This window comes from Lissotriton vulgaris, chromosome 1_1 (assembly GCF_964263255.1).
Source record: "Lissotriton vulgaris chromosome 1_1, aLisVul1.2, whole genome shotgun sequence".
NCBI lineage: Eukaryota > Metazoa > Chordata > Amphibia > Caudata > Salamandridae > Lissotriton > Lissotriton vulgaris.
The window spans coordinates 2104090431-2104104932 of NC_141685.1; positions in this window are offsets into that span (position 1 = coordinate 2104090431).

Below are 14502 nucleotides of genomic sequence, written 5' to 3' on the forward strand. Positions count from 1 at the left end.
CGCATGCACACAGAGACACTCCCCCCACACACAGAGACACACACAGGACATTCCCCCCCGCCGTCGCACACAGAGACACACACACAGGAGCGCACATACACGCACACATACAGAGACACCCCGCTGTCGCACACATACACACACACACACGCGCGCACACACACACACACGAGCGCCCCCCAAGGCCCACTTACCACGAATCCGGTGTTCTGTCGCATCCGCGGGGCTCCCCCTCAGGCATGGGAGCCCGGCGTGACCACTGCTCCTCGGACCAGGAACTCCGTGGGCGCGGGCTTCGCGCACAAGACGGAAGTCCCGCCCGCACGCTAGGTTTCGTTTTCGAGTGCGCGCGCACATATTGCAGTCATTCGCCATTTTAAGAAGGGCTCGCTTTCCTGTTCAGCAGCTCTGTCGCTTTGCTTTCGTATCTTATCACGGTAAAATAAAGTAATGTTCAGCACAGATTATATGTATATGTCAGGAGACCTCCACACTGATTGTCGGATCGCAACACACAGGAATTTAAGTTAAATATTATGCCTCTGCCTTTGTAAGCATTTTATTTGGAAAGCAAATCCTGAAATACTGAATGCAGAAAGTGACATTTTATTCAGAATCCAAGTGTAGGATGTCCCTCTGAGATTAGAAATCACGTGTAAGTTATCTCCGAAGCGAGACCGAGTTTCGAGCTTCAGGTTAGTGAACTTTTATGCACAGGCATGTACCCCTCGAGTTCTGTGCACTTTAAAACGCGAGTAACGCCCACATTGGTACACGCCCAATGGAGAATCCACTTTTATATTTTATTCATGCATGGTTCATTACCGTTCTGAGTTTCCAAATCCCACACACATAGCACGTTTAAGACTTGGGACTTCCACACAATGAATACGATGTTACACGGTTGAGTTTAATAGAATTGCACTTTATGCATGGTTAATCACCTCGTCTTTGTATACTTACACCGCACGCTCCTCTGAAAGCACTGGAATGTTCAGACATGATGTATAAATTGACACCAACATCTTGATTAGTACTTTCACTCTTTATTAATGCTTGTATAATTCTGGATTGATTTGTAGAATTAAGTCCCCTGAAGAAGGGCTACAGCCCGAAATGCATTGGGCGAAAAAATCTATATGTTATGAAAAATGAATAATGTATTGAAGATACACATATGAAAATAAATATGAAAATAAATATCAATTACTGATGAAAAAAGAGTAAGAAGAATTTTTTCAAGAGTGCGCCAAAGGGACACTACACGCGTCACGTGTAATGCACATTTGAACCTCTGAGATTAGAGACATGATTTCCAATGACAGGAGTTCCTGAATTAATCTTAACGGTGGCATTACTTTGATTAACATTGTTTTAAAGGATGGCTTTAATGCATGTTTGGTTTGTTTTCAAAACTTTTGAATGGTGTGCCCGTGCCTGAGGTGCATCATCAGAGCTGTGTGAATAATAACAGCTGTGATCCCGTGCGTGAGGTGCATCATCAGAGCTGTGTGAATAATAGCAGCTGTGAACCAGTGCCGGAGGTGCATCATCAGAGCTGTGTGAATAATAACAGCTGTGAACCCGTGCCTGAGGTGCATCATCAGAGCTGTGTGAATAATAACTCCGTCAGCCCCGTGAGTGAGGTGCATCATCAGAGCAGTGTGAATAATAACAGCTATAAACACATGCCTGAGGTGCATCATCAGAGCTGTGTGAATAATAACAGCTGTGAGCCTGTGCGTGAGGTGCATCATCAGAGCTGTGTGAATAACAACAGCTGTGAGCCCCGTGCATGAGGTGAATCATCAGAGCTGTGTGAATAATAACTTTCAGCCCCGTGCCTGAAGTGCATCATCTGAGCTGTGTGAATAATAACAGCTGTGAGCCCGTGCCTGAGGTGCATCATCAGAGCTGTGTGAATAATAACTGCGTCAGCCCCGTGCGTGAGGTGCATCATCAGAGCTGTGTGAATAATAACAGCTGTGAGCCCGTGCCTGAGGTGCATCATCAGAGCTGTGTGAATAATAGCAGCTGTGAGCCCATGCCTGAGGTGCATCATCAGATCTGTGTAAATAAAAACTGCGTAAGCCCAGTGCGTGAGGTGCATCATCAGAGCTGTATGAATAATAACTGCCTTTGTCAAAAAAGAGATTCCCTTTGGGCACACTTAATCAGAACACCATAACATGACATACAACAACAATACAGGCAGACTAACAGCAATGCAATGGTAAACCAAATTCTGAAACAACAAATACATTTCAAATGCACAGTTTTATTTTAAAATTAACAATAGAGTTAAAAAACAGGTTAAAAAAGTATTTCAATCAAGGGAAAACAGACAATATATGGAAACAAATTATACTCAAAAATTCATCACATAAGTTTCCTAAAGCTAAACCAAGGGAGGTATTCAAAAAAGGTCTATTCAGCGTCAATCAGAATACTCCTTTAGTTATGAAATGGATTCTCTCCCCCAATCCTCAACGCGTTTCGACGGACCAAATATCATACAGCCGTCTTCCTCAGGAGATATATTAGCTGTCTTCCCCAGATAACTATAATTTAAAAAGAAGATATCTCAGCAACAATAATTAAACAAATTAAAAAAACCGAACATAAGGCAACAATTCATTTGCTAGCCAGAAAAGGTTATTCTCACCATTGCTCAATACCCTACAACACATTACATGGTACACGTATAGAATTAACATATGTGGAGTTGACATATCTCACAATATAAAAACAAAGACAGACATTATATCGTTGACACTGGGTGTTTCCTCAATATCATTCACATTGTAGACCATAGTCACATATACTCTTTGTACAGCATTGTACCTCAAATAAATTTGATACAATTATATTGTCAATATCCACATTTAGTTAACATCTCAGACTTGTGGTTGTGATTTCAAATTGGCTTAAATTGTTATTATTCAGGGGTTTAATGTCCCCCGGTGTTCCCATATACTACTACCTATATTTCATCTACCTCAGCTCTCAATTCCCATACTAACCTTAAAAAGAGGCGTGATTCAAGTCTAGGGGATAGATATCTCCCTTCTTTGTAGTAGGACGTATTTCCTGTTGCTGGCAGTCTTTTTTAGGTCGTATTGCCAACTGCAATGTATAAAGGAACATAGACACAACTCATGAGTTAGATTTCTGAGTCGTTGTATTATGTATAGCCATTATAGTAGATATGGGGCTTTTTTAAGAGATCCAACACTTCACTTGATATTTGTTCTCTAGGAACTAATAGTATCATGCCGCCTGTAGGGATAGCTATAATAACTACCTATTTTAGCCATAATAAATTTTAGTTGGCATAGAGATATACTCACATATTATTTGTATTACACGATCCTATTGATGGATACTATGCGTGGTCACTTCTCGAGTAGATATATCTATCTCTTCATAATATTTCCTTCCTGCAATATGGGGATATGTTTATCACTCTATATTTACAATTTGGCTGATAGAATTCTAATAGTTGTATTGAGCTTCATACTTACTGACAAAGTCAGAATATCCTGCTTACACGCGGTAAATGGGTTCCGATTTGTTTGGAATTCGAAACTAAGGCACCGCTGTTAAAAAATGTAATGAATGGGATATGTTAGAGTCCCATATTATGTTATACTGTCACAAGCGTTTAGTAGTCAGGTTTCAGCTAATACTCACTTTTAAAACTTAATAAACAAGCCAGCTCGTATTTAAATAGGGATGCCTCCGTCTTCCCAGTCATTAACAGATGCTGCTTCTGAAATATAGACAGCGTTTTTAAAAAAAAAAGTTTTTTCTGGTAGGGCACCCTAGGCCAGTAGTTAGCTCTAGAGACTGTCTAAACAATGCGCATTCACATACCTTTTGGAACAGACTGATACGATTTCCGCGTGCAATATCCGTGGTGTACAATAGACAACACGGCTTGACTGAAACACGCCGGTTAAATACCATCCCACTGGCGTCTGAATGCGGAAGTAAACCAGCTCCCTCGTGTATTGTGCATAGAAAGAGAGAGCGGACTTGCGGTAAACTACTAGCCGGGCGGCTTTGTGAGCGCCGAAGTACAGACACATTGATGTGGACGACAACACTAAATACGAATATAACGCTTATGGCGTGTATTCCGACCATCCAACAATTATTTCCCTCATGAGTAGGAATATAATTAAGTAAGCGCATTGTTCCAATTCTAGAAGTTATTTACTATTTGCGAGTATAGCAAATGTAATTTTCATATAAGAAATACGGGCGGATTTTTATTCATGTAACTTGCCTAAAGAAAGAATTTCTAGAAATTGTTAGGCTAATATTGTTTGTAGAAGTAACAATTAGGTCAGACCAGGTATCATTCGAGTGTACTATTCTAATGTATACATTCTTTTAAACACCTTCTATGTGAAGGTAAGTGTTTCAGTTGCGCTACGCTATTTCCCTTCCTATACAATATCTTATTACAAGCTCCTCAGTAGTCTCCTAATAGGGGTGGTGATCTCTATACTATTGGCCGCAGGGCCAACATTCAGCCAATCAGCCTCTCCCATTCTTCACGGGAGTTAAGTCCATTTCTTACAGTATCAAGGTAAGAAATGTACCATTGTTCTCTTTGTTTTCGTTTGCTCACAATGTTACCACCTCTCTTTCCTATTTTTACTCTTTCCAAAATAAACCACTTGAAATCACACTCACCATGTTTCTTTAACCTGTTTTTTAACTCTATTGTTAATTTTAAAATAAAACTGTGCATTTGACATTTATTTGTTGTTTCAGAATTTGGTTTACCATTGCATTGCAGTTAGTCTGCCTGTATTGTTGTTGTATGTCATGTTATGGTGTTCTGATTAAGTGTGCCCAAAGGGAATCTCTTTTTTGACAAAGTCAATAGTTGGTACCCCATCCCTTTGGTAGAGGGCCCCTCTCTCTTTTATTAGAGTGAATAATAACTGCGTCAGCCCCGTGCCTGAGGTGCATCATCCACATTGCTCAGGTCATCCAAATTCCTGCACTCTGTACAATACTGCTTTCAAGAACAGCATACTCCTGCACACACTCTGACTGCTCACCAATTCAAAGTTTGCTAAAAAAGTTATGCAACGCATTGTCATACACAATGCCAATAACTCAAACTTTAATGCTGCGAGACCTATTGCATTGTAAATGCTTGCGATGAACTTGTTCAGAGAACCTAGATCCAGAATTGGTCTGAACTTGTTCGGTTGGTCTTTTTTCTGAACAAGGAAGTATCGTGAGTAATCTCCCTTTCCTCTCTGTGCAGGAGGAACCTCTTCTATTGCTTGCTTCTCGAGAAGGGTCGACACTTCCTGAAGCAGTAGGTCTATATGTAGAGTTTACCGGAGGAATGTCTCTTGGGGACGCACAAAAACATATTGTGTACCCATTTTTTAGTATATTTAGCACCCACTGATCTTTGGTAATGTTGCGCCACTCTTGAATGTAACTTGAGATACTTCCTCCCACTGGAGTGTGCAACGGTGCTAGAGGAAGCAGAACCGCATTGCTTCCCTGGATTTTTTGTTGCGGAGGAGGACTGCTGTTGATGTCCTCCTCTTTCTCTTGAGGAACGACGGCATTGGTACTGGGATTTGCTCCGTTTGTTTTGCAACCATTGAGGGGTTTGAACCCTCTAATGGTAATTTTTCCGATTGTAGGGCCTGTATCTCTTCCTAAACTCCTTTTTTACTTCTCCAAGCCCACAGCCTTTAAAAGTATCCAACTCTGCCTTAATTCTCACCATTTTTTGTCTGTGTGTGCACCAAACAGTGAAGTGCCAGAAAAAGGGAGATTCAGGATGCGCTGCTGCACCTCCCGTTTTAACGCTGTGAGGCGCAACCAGGAAGATCGTCGTGCACATATGCCATGTGCATAAGAGCGAGCTGCCAGGGACGCACCATCTGCTGCAGTGCTGATTACCTGGTTGGCCACCAGAGCACCTTCCTGAAGGATTTCAGAGAAGTCCTGTTGATCCTCCTTTGGGAGTTTGTCCTTGAAGCGCTCCAGTGAATACAATAGGGACCTGTCATACCAACCCAGCAGAGCCGCATAGTTGGACACTTGTAGAGAAGACGCTGCCGAGCCACAAGTCTTCCATCCCCAAGAATCTTGTGCTCTTCTTTCTTTATCCGGAGGAGCAGAGGCGGAAGATGCAACTGCATACGTGTTTTTCGCTGCTGCAATAATGACAGAGTCCGGAGGTGGATCCGATCTAAGGAAAAGAGGATCTAATGCAGCTGGCTATATTTCTTTAGGATCCGAGCTGGAGCTGCTTTAGCCGATGATGGAGCAAGGAAGAGATCCATTACCGGCTCAATGATACCGGGGACCAAAGGGAGCAATGGCCTAGCCGCAGACCTTGGATGGAGGGTGTGAGAAAGTGGCTCTATATATACTGGACCCACCTGAGGGGTGGGGTTGGCACAGGCTGCCACACCCCCTTCCTGAAGTAGGGTTTTCCACCAGCTTTCCCACCAAAGTGGGGATCAGAACTGGTGGGGGCCAGTTGCTGAGTACAGAAAGTGGTCTGGAGAAGCTCAGAAGGGCAGCAGGCCTTTGAAGCTTCCCCCTGCCCATCCTGGGGGAGGAGACCTAGCACCTCGTCCAGGATGTGCATTGTTGCAGGCCCAGGGGAGTGGGGGGCTCTCCACCCAGGGGTCCAGCAACATGTCTGCTGTGTGGCAGCCTAAGCAGCCTCTCAGACCAGACGTGGATAGTAGGTTAGGATTTCAGGGGGCATCTCTAAGATGCCCTCTGGTGCATTTTACATTAAATCCCACACTAGCATCAGTGTGGGTTTAATGTGCTGAGAAGTTTGATATCAAACTTGTCAGTCTTCAGTGGAGCCATTATGGTGCTGTGGAGATCGTAATGACAATCTCCCAGTACGATTTACTCTTAATGGCATCACTGCATTTACAGTGCCCAGGAATGGCCCTGGGTACTGTAAGGGCACAGGGCTCATGCACCTGTGCCCACGCCACTGGCATAGGGCACCCAGCTAGAGGGATGACTAAGGTATGTCAGGGCAGTGGGTCTTGTGGGCATGGCACACAGGGATGTGTGCCATGTCGACTCTTTGTTTAGTTCGGTGCTTAGACACTCAGCCTGCAAAGGCAGTGCGTGGGTGTCAGGGTACAGGGCCCCTAAGGGTGGCACAATAAGTGCTGCAGCCCCTAGGGGTCTTCTCTGGTCACCCTTCCCTGGGTACTTAGGGTACCATTTACTAGGGGCTAATAGGTGACCAGAGATGCCAATTGGGATTTAGTTTCAACACATTTTTAGGGAAGGAACACAGGCCCTGGGTACCTGGTTGGCAGGAGCCCAGGACACACTCAGTCAAAGCACATCAGCAGTTCAGCAAAAAGTGGGGGCATACCAATGCAAGAAAGATGGCACTTTCTCACACAGGGTCTCAAAATGATGAACGTAGTTGTCTGAGGAGCTGACATGGTGATGCCCAGTTTCTGAGCTCCTCTGATGAGAACATAATGAAAGGTGTTCACATCATCAATAGGTGACACTCTGGAAGGAGGACTATCTGTCAGGGTAGGTGAGGAATCCCTTTTGGATGAATGTGTCGAAGAGGAAGACCATGACGGTGTACACCGCTTCTTGCGATGTCCCTGAGTCAACCTGTGTTCAGGGGATCTGCCTCGGTGTTCTCTGGTCCGAATGGTGGGTGATCTGTCCACTTCATGCACAAGATGCTGCAATGGTGATCTGTACATGACCTGCGGGTACTGCCTGCCAATGATGGAGAGGTTGTAGCCTTCTGGGAGAGAGATGGATGAAAGGAGATTGCTGTCTCCTTGGAGAACCTCTTAGCAGTAATTTTGTAGGCTCCTGCGAGTGAACAGAAGCACTGCGTGATGATGCAACCATTTGGGGTGAGCTCCAAATGGAGTGAGAGGACTCTCTGAGGCTTGTGGAGAGTGATCGGCATCTTGATGAGCGATGTGACGTCGATGGGGAATGTCTTGACGTTGACTGGCTCTGTGTCACCATCACTGAAGAGTTCCCAGAGCCTGATCATCTCCTCGCCGTCGATCTCTCAGTACGCTTCGATGTTGTATGGTATGATGGTGAATGTCTGGAGCACATAGACCTCGCCTTCGACGTTGATCGTGCAGGAGACCTCAACAATGAGCGGGTAGATGGAGAAATCCTTCTTGACGTCGATCTTTCCCTCGACGCTGACCGTCTCCTGGAAGTCAGTGGAGTCGAGAGCGGGACACTTCTTGTTGCCGACGGACACCGCCGTCTCGACGTCGAATGACGTTTGGTATATTTCACTCTTGGTCTCGATGTCGAATACCTCGCCGTCGGGGAAGATCGAGCCTTCGACGTCGAACCCGTCTGGACGACGATGGAGGCGATGAGTGTCTAGCCTCAGGTGATGGGGCGTGTCTCGACGTCAACCGGCGCCTGGTTGATGTCGATGGAGATGTTTGCTTCGACGCTGATCACCGGTGACCCTGCGACAGCAGTGCCTGTCTCCGCATCAAAAGCCGAATAGACGGCAACGATGGAGAGCTACCTCTCGACGTTGGGCGAGCTCGCACCAACGGAGAGCGACTCCTCGACACCGATCGTTGCCGGGTTGACGACGGCGGAGGATTCGATGTACCTGTGTTCTTCGTCGATGACCGGTGTTCCCTTGATGGCGAGCCCCCCGTCGATGGTCTTCTTGGCAACGTTTTCGTTGCCGAAGAAGGAATTTGAGGCGCCGAGCCTGACGCCGATGGACAGCATACTGGAATCTTACTTTTAGATGGAGTGGAGGCTCTCTCTTACCTCTTCTTAATCAGAGACCTGCCTCTGGAAGGTGGTTTTCTCTTCTCAGCCAGCCCATAGAGGCGAATCCCTTCCCTATCCTTCAGAGTTCTCTTGGACAGCAGCTGGCAATGCTGGCAGGTTTTAGGATTATGTTCAGAAGGAAGGCATAGAATACAGACAGGATGGGAGTCTGTTTTAGCCTTCTTCTTGCCACAGAAAGGGCAAGGGTCAAAAAGAGAGGGCATTTCTGAAAAAAAATATGCTCACCTCTCTAAAAAACAGTAGAGAAATACTCCAACACCAAAAAGACATCAAAATAAAAGGATTTTGACACAAAAGTAGAAGTGTTTTCTGACAGAAATCAGAAAAAAAGGTAGAGCTGAAGTTACCAGGGTCCTGACAGAAGGAGTCGGAAAGAACAACTAACCTAACTGTCACCCCTGAGGCATGATGGGAAGCTAGGGGTTTATCTGAGTGTTTCTGTGGGTTAGCTTTTCAGCATTCTACACTAATGTTTCTACAATGCAGCCTATGTGCTGGCAATGTTTTTTCATTATTCCTTGCAGGATTGTGTTTTCTCCTGTATAGCAAAGCAGTTTTAAAATGCTTTCTTTCTCCCTGCTTTATTGGAATGTGTTTATGTACAAGAGAATTTCTTGCAACATTACTCTGCATGAGTATGGAAGGCTGCATTGTGTGTTTTTATATATATATGGATATATATATATATATATATTTGATGTATTTCCGGGGTCCCGCACATAGGCGGGAATATTCATGTGCTAATGTCTATTGATGAGGATCCCCAGGAAGAGAACACCCATTGCTCTCCCACGCTAAGCATAGCATGAGAGGGGGCCTTATTTACATGGCAGCGTTACTCCATGTTAAGTGGCTTAACGCTGCCTTGTAAATAAGGGGATTCCCCTATCGCCATAGCAATGTTGCAAAAAGTGATGTTCCCATGGCGATAGGGGCTTGTACATATGCCTCTTAGTCCGTAATAATTTGTTTTGTGATCATTTGTCCTTGTCCTAGGGCTTAAGAAATATATCAGTAATTTGATGGCTCAGGAGATATTAATGACTGCTTGTAGGCCAATTGGCAACCTGTACAAGTCAAGTATCTCAACAGGAGCTTCATTTCCAAATGAACCATTTCCTCTTGTGGATCCACAGAATCTCTGTTTTTGGCATTCACTACCCTTGAGCAATTCCATTTATCACCTTTCACTTTAACGGAAAAAGCACAGACAAATTCTACTTTTATAGATTTCCTGAACTTAGGCTGACGTTTCAGCACATGAGAAGGTTCTCCTATGCGGACCCAATCCCCTTTCATGAAGTCATTCCCATGCATGTCCCCACCATGTTTCTCATCAAACCTCAGCTTCGTTTTCCTTTGTGCCATCTCCAGCCTAGGATGGACATACTTCTATATCACTCTCAAGAGAGGAACTAGACTTGCACTCTTTCAACCATGTTGGTAACAACAGATAACAGACATCTCATGATTTTGAAAGGTATTTTCTGGTAACAGCATTGGGACAGGTACGATGAGCAAACAGCTGATCCTCCACAGCAATGTGCACAGCAAAACCATTCTGAACTGTTCCCTGGATACAGTCTACTAACGTCCTGTTCATTTTTTCCAACAAACCATTTGTCTGCGGATGATACAATGCACGCCTCTTATGCTTGATTCTAGATTTACTCAGAAATTCTCTCATTTCTCTTGATACAAATTACACCCCCTTGTTGGAGACTAGCTCTTTGGAAAATCCTTCTTGCCTACAAATTTTGTTGAAAAAAGATATCACAGCACTCATATTAGGTTCAGGGACAAATTCCACCTCCTGCTATTTGATGTAATAGTCAACAAAAACAATAGTATACCTGACCCTGGATGGGAATATGCTGAATGATGCAATGAAATCCACAGCAAGTTGGACCACTGCCTTTCTGGAGGCTCAACTGATTGAAGAGGTGGAGTGACAGTTTTCAAAACCTGGTTGCTTGTGGAACAGATGTCACAATCCTTGACAATCTGCACAATTTCATTGTCTATACTTGTTCACCAATACACAGAACTTATTATTTTGGTGACTGTTTGCCCCAAATGACCCTTGCACCAGCCTGAATAATCTGTTCTCTGAGCCCCAGCAGTGAAATAAGCATATCACCTCTCATGATTAGATGTTCGTCCTCGAACGTTAGCTTATTAGAGATCTTAAAGTATGGTTGGGCACTAGATTGCAAAGAAGACTCATTTGACCATCCACCGGCCATGCATTCTCAAACCATTTTTAAAACTTCATCTTTCTCCGCACCCTCCAACCATTCCTCTCTATCAAAAGAACTCTCCAAACGCACATCAACTATTGCTATGAGACATTCTTGATCCTCATCCTCAGGTTCACCTTCCATGACATCCAAAGGTGATCTCGACAAGTAATCTACCCTTATATTCTTCCCACAAGGGATATACTCAACCCCAAAAGTGTACTAGATACGTTTTTCACTGAATCTGGCAAACCTGCGCATCAAATCTCTGATAACATCACCACTCAAAATGCTAATGAGGGGTTTGTGGTCTGTAGATATCTTGAACTTCCTTCCCCAAACAAAACACTTGAATCGCTCAACAGCCCAATAGTACAAAAAGTTATTTTTTAATCCTAGATTTTTTTTCTAATTTTTACAGAGAGCCCTGGAAGCAAAACTAATTGTTTGTTCACCTAGACAAACCACTTGGGAAAATGTGGCCCACAAACCACTATTATTTGCATTACAATGATAAGCCATTGACTGGACAGGTCATATGGTGCCCAGAAGTTTTCTGAGCCTTTCTCATCCTTCAAATGATCAAACTCTTTATGACAACCTTCATCCCACTGGAAAAATATTTTCGTTATGAGCAAATTTCTCAAACTGTCAGTATTGCTGATGAAATTTAATAATGCACTTAGCATAAAATTCACAGACACTCAAAAAAGATGACATCTGTTCTTCATTGTTCGGCGCAAAGGCTTTCACAATAGCCTTCACTAAACCAGGATGTGGCTCTACCCCTTGTCATAAAAACACATGACCAAAATATTCAATTATGGACTTGGCAAACTCACACTTCTTGACATTAGCAACCACACCATCCCGTTCCAGCATTCCAAATACACTGTGCATTATTGTGTTGTGGTCTTGGATGTTACTGGCAGCTACAAGTATGTCATCTTGAAACACAACTATGCCACTGATGCCCTTGATTAGAGATTACACTATGCATTGGGAGACTGAATCAGTGGACACAAAACTGTAAGGCATCCTCTTAAACTGAAGAATGCCCACTGGTGACATGAAAGCAATGAGATGCCTGCAGGATTAATCTAATTCCACCTGATAGGTGAATGCAAAACAAATTTGCTAAACACAGATGCACCAGCAAAACTAGACACAATGTCATCAATCTGCGATAGGGGATGCAGATGGCCTTGTTCAGGCTACGCAGGCCAATGCAAACTCTTCATCACCTGTTTTCTTTCTGGAGTTAGCTAACCGAGAATGCTTCAAGGAGGACTCTATAGGTTCGATGACACCTTGGATGCACAGTTTTTCAAGAATGTTCGCCAACTCCTTTCTGATGCTAAAAGTCATGTTTGTCTATGTTTGTATTTTATCGGGACCACATTTTCTTGGACCTTAATCTTGTGTCTGAAACCACTAATCTTTCCCAAACTTTCCCAAAAACCTTAGGGCACTTTACCATCCAAGTATTCCTGGTGTCGGTATGATTCTCCCTGACCAAAGACATTTGTACTTCCTTCTCTGGTCTTAACGTCAACCCAAACAATTTTTGGTGATACCAACCTAATCAGTTAAGCCCCTTTTTAACATGTACCTCCTTTTGAATTACCCTCTCTTTAAATTGAAGCACGATTTCAAAATAATCCACCAAATCAATTTTATTCCCATCAGATCTGTCTCATGTGTCTCTAAAAGTTCATACAAAAGAAGGTGCACTTGATTGAAGTCGAGCAGGCAACAACTTTATGATCCAGAAATTCTTCTTTTTATTTTAATCTTGTTAAAAAACCGGCACACAGCCAACGCGTTTCGTTCCCCAGTGCCACGGGAACTTCGTCAGGGCTTTTGGAAATATCAGTTAAGTAACCTGAAAACTGATATATTTTGCAGTCAGTCACGCGTAGGTAAATTTGAGAACAAGTCCGATTCACGTAATCCTGGGTCAGATAGAGAATTTCAGGAACGATCACAAACAGCTTGAACAGTACTTCAAGTAATAAAACAATTCTTTCCAAGGTCAGAGATAAAGTCCAATATTGATTGCCGAATAGAAATGAGGATGCAAAATTTATTTAGGGACACCCGGATATGAGGGGGCCCGTCATAGGTATCTTCAATGGATTACAATAATTGTCCAGTGCTGTGTCATGGATTCTTATATAAAGAGAAATAGCAAAAATGCAGGTGAAGATATCTAGAGGTAAGATGCAACAGGTCTCAAAAGGAGCCCACACAAATGAAGTAAACACTATCAAAATAGTATGACTCACAGCTTAAATAGGTCCCGTTGTCAACACATATAAGTATCACAGTGAAAACAAACAACAGTGTGACGGCTTGGAGTCTCATGTGTCTCTGAAAAGCAATTTCATAGTTATGGTCATTTGAGCTCCAGAATCCACCAGTAATTTCAACATCTACCATCTACACAGAAATCAGAATATGGGTCCCTACACTCAGGCTCATCTTCATTGTGCATGACTAATACCATGTCTCTCATACCTTCCACCAAATCAGCCCTATTGCCTTCAGAGTCACCATCAAACCCAACATTCACTCTGTTTTTATTTGACCTACACACTTTTGCAAAATGCACAAATCCCCAACAGTTTTTACACATAGTACTTTTTGAGGGACATGGATGACCCAAGGGATAGAGTGTTGAGGGTACCCACACCTGAAGCATATTTTTTTTGCTTAAAAGTGGTTTCTAATTGTCTCCTCTGAAATGAAGACTTTATGTTATCCCCTTTCATGGAGCCACTCTCAGCAATTGCCCCAAAACTGTACTTATTAAGTTCTCTTGAACACTTTTGGGAGATTTTTATGTTTTTTACTATGTCACACTCATGAGAGTGAAGGAGTTCTAAACTTAATCTGGAACCCCAGGCAGATGACCATTTTACTTACTATGACTGTGTGGCATATGGCCTAGATGATCTAAGGACCTGCCAGGTCATAGTGTGGACGACCAAATGATAGGACTGATCATTTGGTTTGTTTGATGGTTATCCACAAAATACACATGTGCTGGATTTGGTTTGACCAGTTTTCCAATTGATTATTAGATATCATCACTCCCTAGTTTTCTTCTCTTGTTCTTTATACATTGTTACATGGTGACTGTAGCACCAACTGACATAGAGATATACCTGCCAGCGATTTGCTTGGCTTATAGACCTCCTAGGTTCTTGTGTGTTATCCAATTGTTGTTGCTGGGGAAGTTAACCAGTTGTGGGTCTTTAAACTTTTTCCCTTTGTCCCTATTCTCCCGGTTTGTTTTTGATTGAACCCCCAGAAAAGTGTCAGCACGTGAGGCCTTCCTAAGAAGCACACTCACGTTATATGGGTCATGTAGCTTAAAGCTACAGAGCTCGTTCTAAGTTGCTCCTCCCTC